The 19,539-nt window shown below is 35.5% G+C and overlaps 1 protein-coding gene across 2 annotated transcripts in view; it reads left to right on the top strand.

Moving 5' to 3' along the window:
- The window catches only part of LOC113239383 (homeotic protein labial), a 66,413-nt gene that overhangs the window by 45,655 nt on the left and 1,219 nt on the right, over positions 1–19,539 (top strand). The gene's annotated exons all lie outside the window — the stretch shown is intronic.

The following is a 19,539-nucleotide window of genomic DNA, read 5'->3' as shown; positions in this document are numbered from 1 at the left end:
AGATTTTCAGTACAAATCGGCAATTTCATACTTTAACCCCTATTATTTCCGAGCATGTTTGACAAAAATAATTTTACGGCAACTACTCAATCATACTTTACGATTCGCCTTAAGACAAAGTTACAAATCACGTTTTGTCAAATTATTGTGGTGAGTTTGCTACTTGATAACAGAATTCAAGGCGTCTTATAACCTTAAAGTTTTTACTAACTATTATGCCGAACCCAGGTTGGCGCTATTCAAAAATTATTTTACTGTCTACATCAAACTTTTAAAATTTAACAAGACAACAAACAATTTGGAAAGTGAATATTTAATACAACTTGAACTATGAACGAACTATTGTAAAAACTATGACAAAACCTTCATTATAAAAAAAAAAACAAAAGTCAACGAGAAACTTTCTATTGTTTATTTTTTCTTCAATATTTGTATCATTAAATACAGAGCATCGTTTTAACGGTTCGCGATCGACTCGGAAACTTTAAAGGTAATGGCCCTATTGTCACATCATTTGTTTAGTGAAGACGTAAAAAGTCTATTGATGACATGAAAACAGTACTGAAAAAATAAAATAATATAAATATAATTTTCGTCTTCTCCGAGCAATGAAAATGGTAAAAACAATTATTTCATAATGCAGCAATACATGTTAAGAGTGAAGAGTATGCGTTCAAAGTTCAGTCTCTAAAAATTCGTTATCAGTATCGTTTTCAAACATACTCACTTGGCTTTAACTCCTTAACAACTAATAATTCCAAATCTTAGTTAGCACTTTTAATAAACATTACGACGATGTTTTGTAGCAACAACATTTTTTTAAATAACTTTTGAAGATCTCATAAAAATGATACAAGTTAAGGTAGTTGGCTTTTATTGTACTCAAATGAGTAAGAGCGGTTCCTTTTCATTTAAGAGGGCGGTTTCCCTGCGTCGCCATGCACCTACAACTTCAATTTCTAAGACACACGTTTCAATGGCCTCCTAGAATAGTGGCCTATCTCAAAAGCATCTAATTGACCAGGAAGATATTTTTTAAAACTTCACACTGGACATGTGCATGCCGCGCAAAATTGACATATAGTAGTTGTAAAGTGATCAGTGGCGTAGCGTGGGGGGTGCAGAGGGCACGGGGCGGCACTTCGACGGGGGCTGCGGCGGACGTGGCCCAGACCTAACTACACCGGACAAAGACTCGTCAAATCTCAGTCCGAGTTACCCGTGCGATAGTGTATGGAATGTATTAATTTACTCAGTTTTTTTGTTATGGCTTAACTTCGTACCATACCAGTATACAAAATAATTTCCTCTGAACTTTGGTCACGTCACGAACCCACGGGACCATTCAGCTTCTATTAACTCTGTTTAAGGCTTCTGTAGTTCTGTAGTAGTAGTATTTTGATATAACAATGCACCGAATATATTTTATTCAATTACGTAGCACAACCTCCAAGACTTCAAACTGGAATATCTTTAAGTACTGACTTCTCAGAATAGTAAACCCAAAACAAAGTTTGTTCTGGAATTTCATATCTATATTTTCACATATTTTTCATAAATAGACGCATACAAATTGTGTCAACAAAAATTTATATGGGAGTATGCCAGTGGGCGGCAGAAATCGATTCTATGCCACTGCAAATGATTACTTTAACCAATGAAAAGCTCGCTGTCCCTTTCACAGTAAAATTCATCATTTTCTGGAAAAATCTCGGTGATATGTCAAAAGAGGAAGTATTTTGGATTGGACCACTATTATTCCTGACAAACAGCGATTTGAATGTGAAAGAAAAGGTGTGAAAACGTATAAACAGTGTCATGATAATGCATAGAAACGGTTTTTATAAGTCTGCACTGTGTTTTTCGGATAATTGAAAGTATACTTGTGATTACAACGACAACAATGAAATGGAAATTATTAGTGAACAGAAACTGTGCCATTGTCTCTCGCCAAGTTATTACTGCGCACTCTTTCACGCCCGATTCAAATTGCTGTATTTTACAATTTGTAATGTTTTGTTTACATTTATTTAAAATAACTACGTTCTAGTTTAGTTTTGTAAACTAGTGACACCGCTGTCGTGATTTGATTTGACTCTTTGAAGTCGTAACCTATTTCAAAAATTAATAACGCAATTATAGCTTGTGGTGTACAATTTTTCTATGTAAATGTCTCCTTTTCGTCGTCCAAATTATTTCGAAATGTAAAAAAAAAGAACGTTTGACTTCCTCGCAATATTTTCTCGGTATAATAACAAATTTTATTAATTTTTTATACATCCATACAATTGTTATAATTCCTAACATTAGCATTATCTAAATGATACAATTTTGATATTAACGAATTATATAATCAGTTCTGAAACTAAAACTAGGCAATAAAAAATGCAATCCATATTTTCTAGTAGGCATGCACTCACGGAAAAGAAAGATTCGTTTAAATTATGCATCAATCAAAGTTGGCTGCAAAATGATATCTTGAATAAAAACCATTTCAGTGTGCGTGTCTATATGCGTATTTAAAATACCTATTACACATTTTGGTGGCTTCCGCTGACATTTGACGAGTATTTGGTACAAAAAATATCGATAAGACCGCGGTCGCACTATGGGTGTTAATTAGCACTATTGCTTTTAAAGTGGTGCACCGCGCCATACCTTTGTACAATCAATTAAGGTGCGTGTCCGGGCATTTTTATGCAAATCTCCACCTCGCCGGTGGTCCGTTAAACTACGCTTCCACCGCTAGGAAATCACGTTTCTCTATCTCCGAGATTTTATCTACATGAGATCATCGCCAATATGTATGTATGAACAATGAATAATGAATAGGATTAAACGTGTTATAATATGGTAAATAGCAACAGGAATATGTAGTACCTACATGACTTATACATTTATCCGTAATTTGGAGATGAAGAAAACTACGCTACCACATATTTCATCAAGTTATCTTTGATATAATGGCAGATTTGTAAATGCACTGTATGGCTAGATATAACTTTCATAATGAATTTAAAATTAATGTAATGAACAAGTATAACACTATAACACGAGCCCGTGAAAATAAATATTTATGTCCAAACGTAGGTAAATAACTATCATGGTAAAAGAACAAATATACATTTCTTGCCAATTATATTTAATAAATTCGATTTTTTGAGAGAAGAAAAAAATTGAAATTTATATTGCATTTATATTTAATAAATTCTACACTGATTTTCTTAAATGTAGTCGTACCAGGTATACTATAGTTTTGTGATTGTGAGTGTAAGCTCGCCAACAAACTGCTTTAGCATTTTGGTGAGAAATTCTATTATGTTCTCTTGTATGCCTTGTTGGTATGAAATAAATCAATAAAATAAATAAATAAATATATCTATGAATATAACTTACCTCTTTGACGAGTAATCGGTAAGGTCATTTTTTGAGCAAAACGTACCAATACTATCACCATATTTTAAACTTTAATAAGTAAATAGTAAAAAAATACTAATCTGGCTAATTTAATACTAATCGTCGGCAATAATACCAACAAAAGTATCCCCTCTGATGTAATGTAAAATATAATCGGCGAGGACTGCGTTTTATTATGCGAGTATAGATATAAAATTAAAAATACAGCAAAACTAAAACAAGTTAGTGGCAGAATTCTCCCGATTAGGCTTAATTAGGACCTATGGTGCAATTATCTTTCAACATTCTGTTCCTATAGCGTCAATTAATGCAGATTCCGCGTCGATGCTTGTTTTGTTTTTGTTGTTCCAAGTTTAATGGTCTCGTATGGTTTGCCGGTAATACTTTCATTTCGCTACTAAAGTATACTATAATAAAGTGGTGAAGTGGATGCTATCAATTTTGAAGCTTTATTGGTGATGGACGGATATAAATGCAAGAAAAAATATGCTACGGAATATTGACGTTGACTAATATAAATGTCACCTTAAAATATTTACTCAATTCAAAAGCGAATCAAAATGAAGTGAATGTATTAGTACGATTCATAAACTAAATTATACCTATAAAATGGTGAGCCATCTCCAGCTGTCCAGTGGCATTACTTGCACAATACTAACGCCGCGCCGCCGTAGCCAATAATACCACGCCATTTTATCAACAGATTATTATGTAGCAAGTTGCCCTTAATGTTGCTGTCAATAACTACGACTGCCATTCCGGCTTTGCTGGGTGACACCTCATTTGTTTCAAACACGAAATGTTAGTTTTCCGAATAAGAGACCACGCCCGCTTGAAGAGTTGCCAAATTATAGCCGTGAAAGACCATCGTCCAATGGCAACGTGTTGTTATGCTGGCCTAGATACCGCCAGCCAATGGGCGGCCACGACGAGTTGCCCACGCGCACAATATTTTTGTTTTGTAATTCAATGAACCTGCTAATTGCTGTTTTCTTTGGCACTGATGGTTAGCTATTGAGTGAAGCTTTATCAACACGTATTCTCATTAAAGATATAGTTTAAAATAATATATACGAACCGAAGTACAGATGTTATGGATGTTAGACATTATATACAATATTACTCGATAGGATGGCAGGTAGGTTTAACCTCCTAAAAATCAGCAAATTACAGTGGGAAAAGCCCTAAACGCTCAATGTAGAATCTAGTAAATATGATTAAATGCTTCAGCCTCAAACAAGTATGCCATCAGTTTAGTACGTAAAACGTAATTTTCGGTTATATAGAATATATAGCTCTAAATTGGAATACGATATTTTCATTATAATGTATACTGTGCGTTTACAGGATCATAGGAGTAATATTATCTGGGTCTGAATCACTTCACATTTTGTATGACATTTGATTAAGACCTTAGCCACGGTCAACGTGCCCGCTGTACTCGAGCCAAGCGACATGTCGCGAACTGATAACAAACTCAAATTCCGTCCGGGAGTGATACTCATCCCTTGGAGTATGGGCCGGGCATTAGTGTAGAACGCCACATGTGCAGACACTTTCCCCATTCCATCTCCAGCACACCAGCAACAAGGCTGGCTCCGCCTTTTTTCCGAGTTGCGGAAAGAATATAAAGTAATAAGTACCAGAACCTCGATTCTGACTACATATTTGCACCCTTTGGAGTCGAAGCCCTTGGCGGGTGGGGTCCTAGTGCCCGTCATCGGTACAAAATTTTATCCAAAAAATTAATAGACTGTCTGGGAAACCCAAGGGCCGGCAGCTACCTTGCCCAACGCATTAGCATAGCTATACAAAGGAGGAACGCTGCCAGCATCTTGGGTACCATACCGCGGGGACCCAATTGTGTTCATATTATTTAATCCCAGCTTTAGTTTCCAGCATTTTAGCTTTTATTGTACCTTACCCGCATTTTTTATCTCATTGTCCAATACAGTAGTGAATACTTAGGAGGTTAATCACCACAATATCTATGGGTACGTTTGAAGTTCTATTTGCTCTAATTTCATGATTGCCTCCCATTCAATAGACATGACAAAGGTATTTTTGTTTCCTCGTCACATATTCTAAAAGTCAACAGAAAGACCTAGTCAACTGTAAGCAATCAATTAGAACAATAGGTCCTGATCGAAACAGTTTAATTCAGATGGTATCACCCTGAACATGCAATCAATCATTTACCAGATTCACGAAACTACAGCGCTGTTACATTTAATAGACTAATCTATGTATATAAATTGGTGTAGTGCCAACCTTCCACCACTTGATACAAGTTACTGCAGTGCCAAAAACTGCACCAGCGAGCGTACTGTTGCAGATGTTGCGATAAAACAACCAGCAATCAGCAATCTAAAAATAAGTTACATTGAGAAAGTATTTTTTTAGAATCTTTACGAAACATTCTTTGTTTAGACGTCACTTATGATTCGTACGTACCTTGCAATCAATAAGGAAAATAAATTAAGAAACATGAAATCTAAAATTACATCTCTTGCGAAATATTTCCTTAAAAACTGCGAATGTGATTCAAATGAATCTTTATACGTATTCGAGAAATGTTCAAGGTGCAAATGTTTCATTCATCTTTATCAAATTCACTTGTCTAGTGCATTGAGACCTGCATCCGGAGTGCAGTCATATCGCTCGATGCAATTCTTGAGTGTTGCTCCCCGGGGGCTTTGATGTTGCCAGCTTTGTTCAATGGTTAAGTGCTGGTTTATTTCGTACCGGGAAGCGAACTCTAAGACTAAACGTCTTACACCTCAACAACAAATGTTGACGTCATGAAAATTTAAACATTTTTACACACAGTTTATTAAATTATGCCTTTTCATTAATCAAAGCATACACTGTAACGCAATGTTAGGTTACACTGTAAAACTCATTATTGTTTTGTAAATATAATAATTATCACAATTGTTTACTCCAACACAGTACGTAAAAAACTTTGGTTTATTTTTTTTCTACTTTAAATGTATATGTAAATGATGAGTACTTATGTGTTTAAGCGTACGTTTTTGGTAGACTGTCTAGCTCCGACTCGATATTTCGATATACCTAAGTACCTACAAAAAATTTTGCAAAACATTATTTGTTTTATAGCGTAAATTTTACCTATTCTACTATGAACTAAAATATTCTAAATTCAAACTATGTGAGTAGTCTGCTAAAGGTATCATTTTTGTAGTAAGTAATACACCGAACTATATATAATAGCGATAGAGTCGTTTTGACATCGTTCATTAATACTAACAGTTTCATTCTTTATTTCGTATTGTTATTGACAAGCAGATCCTGTACATTGATTTGGAATACACTAAGGAATTGGTTATATTCAGTGCAGTTCGGTATGCACTCTGAAGCGGACGCGCTCCACTACGCAGTGAGAATTATTATTATAATTCTAGTCTCTAGCAATGGGTTCCCAACAACGCATAGCCTATGAATGAGCTTTTGACGTTTCTCTACCATGCCATCGATACCAATGACGAGGTCAGCATTGCGCAGATATGCAGGTCCAACTTCAACGAGCATGAGATTTTCCAGAACCTCGGCAAAGCCGAGCAGATGCCGTCTCGCCGGAGGGATGGAGACAGGATATTATCATACTCCTGAAAGAGATTGACTTGGACAACGTGCCAACATGCGTGGCGAAGGAGACTGCACAAGCTGCCCTCCGTTCGACCACGTTGGCATCGCCAGGCTGCTGAAGGATGTTACTTCCCTGAAGTCAAGCCTGGCAGTTGCAGTGTAAATTGGAAGCTTCAGATAACACCGTTAGTGAGCTGCGTGCCTAAGTTGAGTTATTAAATAACGCTGCTTTGGTATTGTAGGTCACCTGAGGCTTCTAATGTAAAAAACAAAACGCGTCCATCAGCAGTGTCGAGTTGGAACATGTGATTGCGTCACCGATCGCTGCTGCTATAGCGCGTGATGAGCGGCGCCCAGCCACCATCACTTGATATTATAAAAAAACGTGCTTACGCCGCTGTGTCGGCTACTTCGAAACTCGAGGGACGGCAATCGGCTATGGGAAGGTCTCTGAAGTTGCAAAACCACAGAGGCAGACGGTCCAATGCGACGAGGACGGCTTCATAAAGGTGGTGACGAGGAAGCCCACCAGTTGCAACCTGTGTGGCACAGCACCCATAGGACCGAACTTTTTGCTGTGTCCGGCCATACCGACAACGCTGCTGTACCTGTCGCGACTGTATTACTTCACGAAGTCTGAGATGATAGTGATAGGTGAGAGTACATCAGATTAGAATCCAAATACACCCTGAGGGTCGAGCGGTCGGTGTCCCGCTACGTCGTGAATTTGAATTCGTTTGTGATGAGAGTGCTAACCGAACATTCTGTCGACCTTCATGAAGGAAGACTTTTGGCCGAAGGGTATCATATATTAGCGATTCCGTGGCCGGTTAGGTACCTAACACCAGATTGCGCCACGAGTCGCCGACATGTGAAATTCGTGTAGATTAGCTAATTAGTTTATGATATTGTTATTATACTCTATGTATGTTACTCCTTAAGGTATATTTTATATGGGTCATGTGGCAATACATATTCATCATTCGAAAGTTATTAATTATATAGTACATCATAATGTACTATATAATTAATGATGTACAATACAATATGATTAATAACTTTCTTAACACATATGTTAAGGGCGGTAAATAAGAAATTATTAAACGAGTTTGTTAAAAGCCCGAATCCGAAGGCTTTTAATGACTCGAGGTTTGTATTTTTTACCGCCCGTGCTACATATTATGTTTTTCATCACATTTGCGAGGAAATAGATACAACAATAATTTATTCTTGTATGAATAAATATCGCTTCACTACACAACATTTACGGATTTTGAAAAAAGCGCGTTTTTTTTTAACAGATTGCTAGCTATATTTCCATAGATAATACAACTCGAACTAAAATGTTATAAATTAAGCAGACGCATACATCCACGGTGTATTAAATATCAAATAAACGATTTCCAAATTCTAAAAATACTGTAAATAATAATAATAAGTATATAAGAAATAAATAATAAGTAATAAATTTAGTAATTTTTTTTTTATAATATCATGTGACGGGACGAATAAGTTGTGCGCCTGTTGGTAAGCTACACGCCTATCCGTAACAGTTGCAGTGCCACTCAGAGCTTGAAATCGCAAAGATCTGAAGGATACTGCCATTGAGATTGAGATTAAGTTGACAAGTCCCATGTGCCTGTAATTTCATCAATATAGTTAAATAAATTGCAAATATTTAGTTGTTTTCTAAAAGTACTTGAAGCTTATGCGAAATTGTACCTAATACATTCAGATTTTTTGAGCATAAAAACTTATGGCTTAATCTTTAGGAGAAGTATAGTTATTAAGAATCTATTACCGCCTTAAGACTGTAATGTAATTAAAAAGTCCATGAGCATAATTTAGGACATTACAGTCGTCTTTGCTTCCATACAAAAATAAAATTATTTAAATAGATCGCTGTAAACTGTGTGGTAGCGCGATACCAGTCCGATGAAAAACGTAGGAGCTGGGATGGGGGTCATCGGGGAGAACGCTTGGACTTACTATATAATACAGATTTATAACGTACTGAATTACAGATACTACAACAAACACTTTAATGTTTATCTTTTGTAAAAAAGTAATTAAACAAAATTTTTTGTTTATGATGTTAGTAATTCAGTTCAGTTCATCGAGGTTGTTAGTATTTCACAAATAACTCTGAATATCGGAATACCAATAAACTGACGTTCTGGAGTGATCGATAGCTAGATACTTTAAATTGGTATTTTGGGATTCGTAGAAGAACGATTGGTGTTGCAAATTTTCAACGACACTTTTCTTATTAAAAAAGGCCTGCAGCGAGCTTCAGTTCCTGGAAATCATTGTTCTAATAAAGAATACCTGAAAACATTACAAGTATTTGCCTACTTGTAATAGGCACGTTATATTGAAAAATATTGTAATATGTTTCCCGAATGGAATACTTTCACATCAGTGGGCCGTCATAAACTTAATTGATTGTTGATCGCCAGCCATCCATTATCGTGAGAGGACAACAATACCAGCTCAATGTCTTATTAAGTGGTTTAGACTCGTCTATTAACAATATTCAATTTATCGGTTTTTTTATTCTATTGATGTATTACCGAATCCTTTGTTCTTAGTGCAAAGATAAAACTTTGTGTTCATTCGAACGTTCGTAGAACGGGTTAGAAAACAGCGCCAGTAATTGAGATTTTGATATTGATAGGAATCGATACTTCAACTTTTGCGGGTGCTATTTACGTTGACTAAACTGTCGCTGTGATATCATTTTATATAGGTACGTCATTGACAATTATATGCAACGGAATTATTTGTTTTTAGAATAGACCAGACATTTGTTGCAACGCCTCAACACATATCTAGATACAAACAAGATACTAATAATACTTATGCAGACAAAACAAAATAGAAAAAATTAAAAACCAAAACAAAAAATCCAAAAACGAGAAAAAAACAACATGAAGTAAAGCAAAACAGACAAAAAATAATAAACAAAATATAACGATTTCAAATTTGTACTGTCATGTCTAAGGGCTGTGGCGTACGCAAAAGGACCTCATTCAGATTATGCCACGGCCATACCTGGATTGTCGCTCTGGTTTTCAATGAGTCCTAAGTGTTTGAAGCTACTTTTTGCTTGTGTTGAACATTTTAAGTCTCTATTAAAACCTTCACAGTTGCTATTTTGCTACAGTGAAGCATATACAATAATATGACAATAATTCTAAGACTCTTGTCGTACCGGCAGAATAGTGATGTCTGATTGAAAAGAATGGCACGCGCTGTACAGTCTTCCCGTCTTTTTCCTTTGTTTGGTTGAAGTACCTAGTTCATACTTTTGTAAGATAAATAAAATCGGAGGTCGTTTATAAATTTTTTCCCTGATATATTCAATCATCAACTTTATTAAATCCTTTACTAATTATTTATCGATCTATCAAATATGTAATTGATGACGATTAGGATTTTAGTTGACAATGATCTATTGGTAGACAATTAACATATTATTTATTATTGTTACGCTATCAGATTAGATTAAGTACTTATTACAAATTTCTACACATGGAGTAGTCCACTTTACCGACGCTGTGTGAATTTTGACCATATTAAGTTAATATTGTTTATATATTGCATTTTAGGTTCAATTTTGCACGGAAATGTATATTATAATATTACCGCGTGCGATTTTTCTGTATCATATTATAAATAAACCTGGTTGCAAAAAAAAGCGTTGTATTAAATAGCTCTGATAGATAGGCCCAATAATCTTACATACCGTCTGCTAAATTTGAAAACCTCGTAACTCCGTTTTGGGATGAAATCCCTTTTTTACTCTTCCTTCAAGCGCAATATATCAGTAAATTAAAGCTTAAAATATAGTTAGTTGACCTTCTTTTTTCCTTATAAAATAAAAGTAATTGTCATAATCATAATTATTTCTTGCAATTCCTTTTTTTTGTGCGTAATCAAAAGTTAACATTAATCGAGGCTATCCAACGGGCCTTATTTGGTTACAAAGCTTCATGTCGTCGACCTATAGACCCTTGAGTACTTTTAAATGCTATAAAGAAATAAAAATACTGCATAAATTTAGACATAAGCCCCATTAACGTATTTAATTCTCGCATTTTGCCACGTATTGTATCACTTTGATTTACACACAAGTTCGACAATAGTGTTTAAATAATTATAAAGTCTATTTCAATAACTATCGCAAATCATTAATAGATTATCGTGTTATGGATTATATGGAAGTACAGAATTTGAACATATGCGCGTAGTAAATACATTCTAATCGTCATATCTTTAACATTTTACTATTCCCGACATTCTAAACGTGCTCAAATAGCGATTTGTTGACTTTATCTTATCTGAAAACGTTATTATATTAATGGATACTCGTGAATGTTAAGGTGTTGTTTAATAGAGATTTTCTGTGATGAAATACAAGTGTGTGAGTTTAATTTACGTTATTAAAATGTTCACCTAGATTATGTTTAGAGCTGTGTGTAACAGCGACTCAGTCGTGATGCAGTCGCTAATAGTCTTTCTTTACACAAGCGCGCGCGCGACTTAAGTGTATATCGTATGTAGCGACAAAATCGCGATACAAACGCGGTGCACGATTTTTAATGATTCAAGATAAGCGAATGCATCGATGCAATCGTGCATTTGCATGGATGCAATCGCCTATAAATCGCTGGTGCCGCGATGCAATCGCGCGTTTCACAAACCGTCAATGTTTTGTACGAAGGGCGAAAGCGCCTTTCGATAAATTTTTCAGGAGAGCATGTTTTAGTTTTTCGCGACTGTTTTAAAATATTTACATCCTGTTTTAGAATCATTCAATTTTAAAACTTAAACTGAATTAAAACTAAATTGAATTTCAAAACAGGACGTAAATATTTTAAAGCAGTCTTGAAAACCTAAAACAAACTCCCCTGAAAAATTACTCGAAATGGCGCATTTGCCTTTTTTACAAAACACCGATGAAACGCGAGTTTGCATCGCTACCAAAAGACACCGTGTGTAACCGCTCTTAGTGTTCTCTATCGCAATTGCAGGACAGCTAAAGCTCATTTACTAACAATTATTCATCGTAGAGACTCACTCCATTAAACAATATCACCATTATCTTAAAATAGTATTCTTTTAATGTTATTCATACCGCCAAATAGTCAGAAGAAAGAGAAAAAAACCTTTATAATGGACTTCTTTCCGGAGGACATGACATCTTATATATTACGTAATATATTGTATGATTTTAATATAAAATACCCCGTTCATTGCATTTTTTAAATTATAAGATTCGTGATGTAACAGTACACAGTAAACAGTAACATAATCCCACAAAAAAAAATCCAATACAGGGACCTAGTATAATAACTGGCAATTGTAAAGACTAAATACTGAAAATATTATTCCAACTCATCATAAAAATAATTTAAATCGTAAAATAGTCAACCCCAATTAGTAAATAATTACTTTACATTCCTCCAGAAAGACCAGTTTGATCAATCGCACTCGACTGAATTTAAAATGTAATGATTCTAGGATGCTGACAAAATTGTTAAAAACAAAACGGATTTATCGCATATGTATTTTTTCCTAGTTCACAGAATTCATATCACATTTGATCATAGAAATATTTTTAATATTTTTTTTAGTTTCCCAAAAATGTTACTTTTTTGAAATATGTGAATGTGGTTTTGCAGGCAAAAAATATGTACAGTCATAGCGATATTGGTAAATCCTCTGTTAGGCACGTACTGAAAATTTATTTTTCCACAAAAAATCTGCCAATACCATGATTTAAAAAAATTAAAAACAAAATAAAACCTGCGTTAACTTCTTGCTCGGCTGAAACAGACACTCCAATTACTTTTTTAAATTCTGACTGCCAAATTGTTGAATACAACGTACAGAATATTGCACATGCGAGTTGCAAATAATATTATATTACATAAAAAGTTTTTGGGCTTGTATAGGAATCATGTAGTTGTGTTGGACTTGTCTCTAAATGTAAATGTACATGTATGTATCTAGCGTAGGTAATGATCAAAGTTCGGAATAAACACATAGATTTATTTCAAAATAGTTGATACGCATACAATGCAGGAATTATTATATTGTATTTTGGTCTCTATTTTTAAAGCGTGTATAATAAATAGTTATCCTATATATCGTCGTAGTAAAGGCGAAATTATTAATTTAGTACTTTCGCCTTTTCATATTAGTTCCCAAGCGAATTGGGAATTTCACGCACAAATCACATTTCAAATTGCTTTTAACATTTGTGCAGGTTTACTCTTGAAGTTTTCCATCACCAAAAATCTCAGAAGTACAAGTCCAAGTTTGAATCCACGACCCTATGCTTAAGAGGCAGTAGGTCAAAACATTAGGCCACCGTGACTATGTTTAAAGCGTAACTATCAACGATACCTATACAGGGAGTCCCGCGGCTGTGCCACATGGAGGGAAAGCACCTTAAATATCGTAGATAGAAAATTTTACTGAAAAAAGGCTTGATTTTGGTTTTAAAAACAATTTGAACTGCATTAATAAATTTTAAATAATAGATTGTCTGAACCCGCCAAATTTGAATAAAAAACTTGTGATTTTACTATACTGATTGAAAGCCTCATTCATAAGGATTGTTTTCTTCTAAATAACATAGCATCTTAAATAACAGAAAAATGTAACATTTTCTCAATTAGCACCCACACCGTTAAACCGTTGGGCCACCACAATCGTTATCCAGTATCCACTCTACGTGTATTAATTAAGATTAGGTAAATACATTATAATTATTACAATCTGTAGTAGCCGTGCTTGAATATATATTGTACATAGTAAACTCAAATAATCTTTATTTCATAGGTAAGCAAATTACACTTAAAATCATCAAATTGATTATTTATTAATCTCTACTGCTCATTCTTAAGGCCGATTCCCATGAGAAGAATGACCAAGAAACTCTAGCGGTTGCGCTTTGTAAATATACATTTGTAAACATGTAACAATTACAATATTTATTTCAAACACTAAAATCGAGACTACCTGCCAGTTCCACGGATTTTTGCCATCCAAGTACACAAAAGCTGTAAATAACCTTTAGTATGAAGTTTTTGTTTCACTATAGTTTTAAACCTCGTGAATGCCAAATTTTAAATACCAAACGGAATCTTATTAAAGAAGCGTATACATTGCCCCTTAAATGAATTTGTGAAGACGACTATCAAGAACAGTTGGTTTATTTTTGGTTTTTGTAATATTGTGTCTGTTACTATTTTACATTAAAAAATATAATTCTTCTTAACATAAAATACGTTTTCGTATAATAAGTGGATATGGCATAATTAGATACAATATTACATTAACAGCGACAATCAATTCATCTCAATGGAGCTCGTCCTCGTCTCAAACGTATATTCACGTCCATTACTGTCGCACTCGTGCAATTAATGCTCAATCAATAATTATCATCTTCGTGTTTGCCAGCAATCACGAATTGCACTGCACCGTAATGGGATAACGTAGTGTTAGAGGTAGATATGCCTATACAAGTACGTAAACTGCCGCTCACTGGTGACCGAGTCAAATGTCACGTGTAGCTGGATTAATTTGTGAGGCAATTACACTGTAGTTCCCCATGACGCGCATTGTAGCATGATGTACGAGCAGGTATTTAATAAGCGCACAATATCGCCTAACATATTAATTACATTGCAGGATATTGTAAAAGGATCGCTAATTAACTTTGCAGGGTAATTTCGGTGGTTCTAGTAAAACGGGGTACAAGTAAAAAAAGCCAAGTTTACAAGGAAACGCGAAAACATTTAATGTCATATTAAGTACTAACTGCTTTTTATTAGAGTCACGGATTTATAAAATATTAACTATCTCGCAGGACTATATTCATCATAAACCCATTTATACGTCCCACTGCTAGACATGAGTCTCCTCTCTGACGAGAATCTTTAGGCCGTAGTCCGCTACGCTTTATCAATGCGGGTTGAGGACTTAATACGTTTTCCGAAGGTTGCGAACTTCTTCGACGTGAAAGTTTCGTCACTACGTTTTCCCTCACCGAAAAGCTCGTGGTAAATTTCAAATGAAGTATCGAGGAACTCAGAGGTGCGAGTCCGAATTCGAACCCACGGTCTCTGCTTGGAGGTGGTAAGTCAAACCATTACATTACCATGGCTTATATATTATTAGTAACATAAACAACAACTTTTGTTCCATGACTTTTTACAAAACAATAAATTTACCAAAATTAAACTTTCAGGTTTTTCTGTACTGTTTGACATAATTTAGATCTGTATTTCATAGTAAGTTTAGACGTGCAAGCGCTCTCACCGACGGCTCACACCCCACTACTGCGTTTTGCACAGAGTGATAATCATTCAGAGCGTTCTATTTAAATATTTCAATTTTTGTATGTAAGTAAAATCTGATAAATTATTTTTAGTCATGGAACAACAGCATTACATAATTCATTTTCTTATAAGCACTGCCTTAGTATCGCAAAAGTGTACAGTTAGTAGGATATTTGGGTGCTTTAATATATCATTCCTGATTCATCGAAATAATTGCGTTAGGCAATGCCAGTAACTTAGATGACGACTAATAAAAATATTAAAAAAATAAATAATTATTTGACCTTTATAAAGTTTTTGGATTCAAAGCTGTGTTCTTGGTTTTTAGACATCATCATTTAGTTATCACCATTGTGAATAGGTTAACTGACATGCCACCTATATTGTGTACAGTTTCTAATTGCCATAGTAGAACGTGCATTTCATTCTATGTAGTCCATTTTATTCTCGAGTGAAGAAATAGGCTTTTTTAAGTTTTTATTTTCTTGCTCAACATTCTCTAGTCTCTAACACAGTGCCATGACTTCTTGGCCTATAAAAGCATGGAACTTGAATTACAGAAATTCAAGAATTCGAAATTTGCAAACTATTTTTTTCACTTTGTTTAATAGTGCTCTTTGAGAGAGCGGAAATGCTCGCGGAATATACGCTTTTGTTTTTGCGTTACGTTAACAATATTGCCGACGTCGTCAGTTAATTTCTGACTCGCAATAGTTCCACGATCAGTGGAAATACTCGAAGCTGTTGAGTGGAAACTCAACAAGAGAGTTTTGAACTGACATTCTTGCAACATATTGACAGAAGTACTAAGCCAGCCCAAACTCTGTTAGGTGTATAATTCTCAGCTACACAGTTAGTTAACGTAGACGTAGTGAAGACGTTTGCTTGATGCTCGTTAGATAGGAGAGTCGGTACGTGTGTTGTATCGTATAAATACTAGACGCACGGGAACGTAAAGCAAACATTGCCAAAGGTAAACCTATAGAGATCACACAAATAATCTTGAATAAAAAATTTATTCATTTAACTATTTTTGCTTGAGTTTAGTAAATGTTCTTGTTAACTGTTTGCATCATAATATGTCTGCAGCAGTCATTGACTAAGTATCACCTCGAAGTCCCAATTCGACAGCATCCAATCGATGATCTATATAAATTAGTCGCAATTTTGGCATGACTTGAGTGATATTTAATTAATATGTTTCATTATTGAAACTATTTTTCCGGATTTAAATCGCGTACGAACATTGGAGAGTATCATTTTCACAAAGTAACATATACGTAGGTACAGTGGAAGAGGGTCAATGATCGCTATTAATATGCTAAATGGTACTTAGTATAAGTGCCTCTTATTTCATCGACTATTGTAAGGAATATACTTAATGTAAAACGATCGTAAAATTCTTTAATCAAAGAAAGATCGATAATTTTTTTCAAAGTGTCTGCATTTCATTTTTATATGTCGATTACTCCGATAGTCTACCGTGTGCTAAATCTAGTCGTCAAATAAACTGGCGGCGACACACGGTCGTTAATTTTTACAGATCACCTCGTACAACCTTCCATGGGCGCAGGCAAGGGAAGAGGCTCGTTACGTTACCACGCAACGAGCATTACCACGCAGACGAGTCGGGTGCCCTACCCTCGAAGCAGGAAATCCGTAGTTCCGGCCGTTTTCCCATTATGGATGACCTACAGACTTGAGTTTCGATCGGGGTTAGAACTAAAAATGTATGACAACGCGATTTGACAGTTTCGAACGGGCCCGCCTTTTCGTTGACGGACTTCGAGGGCACTTCCGTAGGTTATCCAAAGTCGGAACACTGCCGTAACTACAGATTTCGAGCTTCGAGAGTAGTGGCCCCAATAATGGTGCATAGCGAAAAATGGGCAGGCCAAGTGCGCGGCGATGGGTTCTGATGTAATTGCTTAAATATGCTATTGGACTTACCGTGATCCTTGAGAAGAAATCTGTATAATGACGGATAGTGGGAGGCCGCCTTTCGTCGAGTATATAACCAGAAATAAAGACGAAATAAGGGCCATCCATCAACATCCAACAGCCCCTATAGCATGGCTGCTGGCGTCGGATAGATTGACCGACATGTTTGGTTTCTTCAATTTCTTTGACGGAGCTGTGGTAGTCACTCGGCCGGATTTGGTGACGTATCTCGGTCTTGAAGGCCCACTGTTGGTCGCCAGTTTGTAAAGGAGGGAGGTTCTTTCTTCCGTTGGTTGAGGTTACCAAAACAAGCCAAGTGAAACTCCAAATGGTTCAGAAGATTTTTATTTTCACCTTGTATGTCGCCAATACAATTCCACCCTATATGCGGAAGGTCCGGGCAGTTGTTCCCAGATGGGACTCGCCTCCTGGAAACCGTTCCGCAAGATGAGGTTTTTCACCCTATATGATGGGCAATAATCTTTCACCCTATATGAGCGTACGAAATGTCGAGAAGATCCGGGTAGCAGTTCCCAACGAAATAAGGGCCGGATGGCCTTTTATCAGCAAAGAGGCCTTATATCACTTTTAAATATCAACTCTCGGTTCCGCTGAAATCACAAATTATAAAACTGAAATAGTACAGGGCCAATAACAGACCTGTGTGTACGTCTTCTTATATTACAAAAATATTCTGTATTTATTGTAATAAAGATAATATCTCTAACGATGGGGGGCTGTTCTATTCGGTGGTGCGGGAAAAACAGCAAAACATCTAATTACAAAACAAACGGAGTCACATTTCATCGGTAATTAAATTTTTCAATTTTCGTCCATTATAGCAAAGCTTAAGTTAAACTGGTCGTTTAGAAGTGAAACAATTGACGACACCCATCCATTATATATAAATATTTGTCGATGTCGTTTTCTATTGTAGCAACTTTATTTAATATGGGTTCTACTCAAATTTAATTTCTATTATTACTTTCCTTTGTTGCCCTTTATTCTTTTATTCTGAACACTCTTTTTTCACGCAAATATATCACAAAAAGGATACTTAGCTCACTGCAAACATTACCCATATCACCGAAGAACAAAAACAATGGAAGTGCCTTACACCTCGATTCCTATTAGAACCACTGTCGCCAAAACTCACACATTCATAGTTTCTAATTTAAAAAGAAATAACAAAATCTGGACTGTTAATAAATTTTAAACTTTACCCTGTTGGCACATCATTGAAGTTTGATTGCAAGTTTCGACGCTTTGTTTTTAAATTGAAATTTCTAAATTTCAAGCAATTTGCGGTAAATAGTTGAACGACGATGAATTCGACACGTTTACTTAGTTCTCCGAAAAACAAGCGACCACAATGTACCGGTATAAGGTTTAGATACATTCGTCTCTTCTAACAAAAAAAATATTGCGCTAAACAGGAAATTGAAAATTTATTAAAATAAAGTAAGACTTAGCAATGACATGAAACACCACCATAGATAATATTACAAGCGCGATTATCATTTTTGCACCCCAGAATTGCAAAATAAGGCATTTCTCAACGATTTTCGAGGTTTTTCTCGAGGTATTTGACACGACCATAACGCAAAATGCGAAGATGGCCGACTGAGTTTAATTTTGTGGAACTTCGCGTACTGTTGGCGCGCGTTTCACGCAAACGAAGCACTAATGTATTTATTGTTCTGTGCCCCATATTTATTAAAATTAAGTAGGCGCATGAACATAGGTTTTACTGAAACACTAAATTTTCGTTATATTTGTTTTAATAATGATAAAAAACAGAAATAATTCCGTAACCATACCCTCATCATGGACTAACTTCAAACCGGTGGCTATCACCTTAGAGGTAGTAGTCGTAATCGCACATGTTTATGTGTTTTTTTATATAGTATTTGTCCTTCCCCTCGGCTTTTCCCCTGCTTGATGAGCCGAATCGTGCGTTTTCCACTTTATTGCCACCACTTCATTTAGCTACAATTTCACCACTTCAAGTGCTGAGGGCGAGCTCTTAACAACGGTTTTTATTTTATTACATCACTTATGGCGCGTTTTATTGTTGTAAACGTGATAATGGTTTCTACTCGTAAAATAATTGTGTTCATACGTTTTGTTTAGGATTAATAGTAATTAATTACTTATCGATTGATGATGACGACGTTAAAATCGACCGCCCTGTCTAAGATTTACGTTAATTATGACT

Source organism: Hyposmocoma kahamanoa, unplaced genomic scaffold (genome assembly GCF_003589595.1).
Source record: "Hyposmocoma kahamanoa isolate Upper Pololo Valley unplaced genomic scaffold, ASM358959v1 99879, whole genome shotgun sequence".
Lineage (NCBI taxonomy): Eukaryota > Metazoa > Arthropoda > Insecta > Lepidoptera > Cosmopterigidae > Hyposmocoma > Hyposmocoma kahamanoa.
Note: the sequence above shows the minus strand (reverse complement) of the source record. Positions and strands in the feature narration are given on the sequence as shown.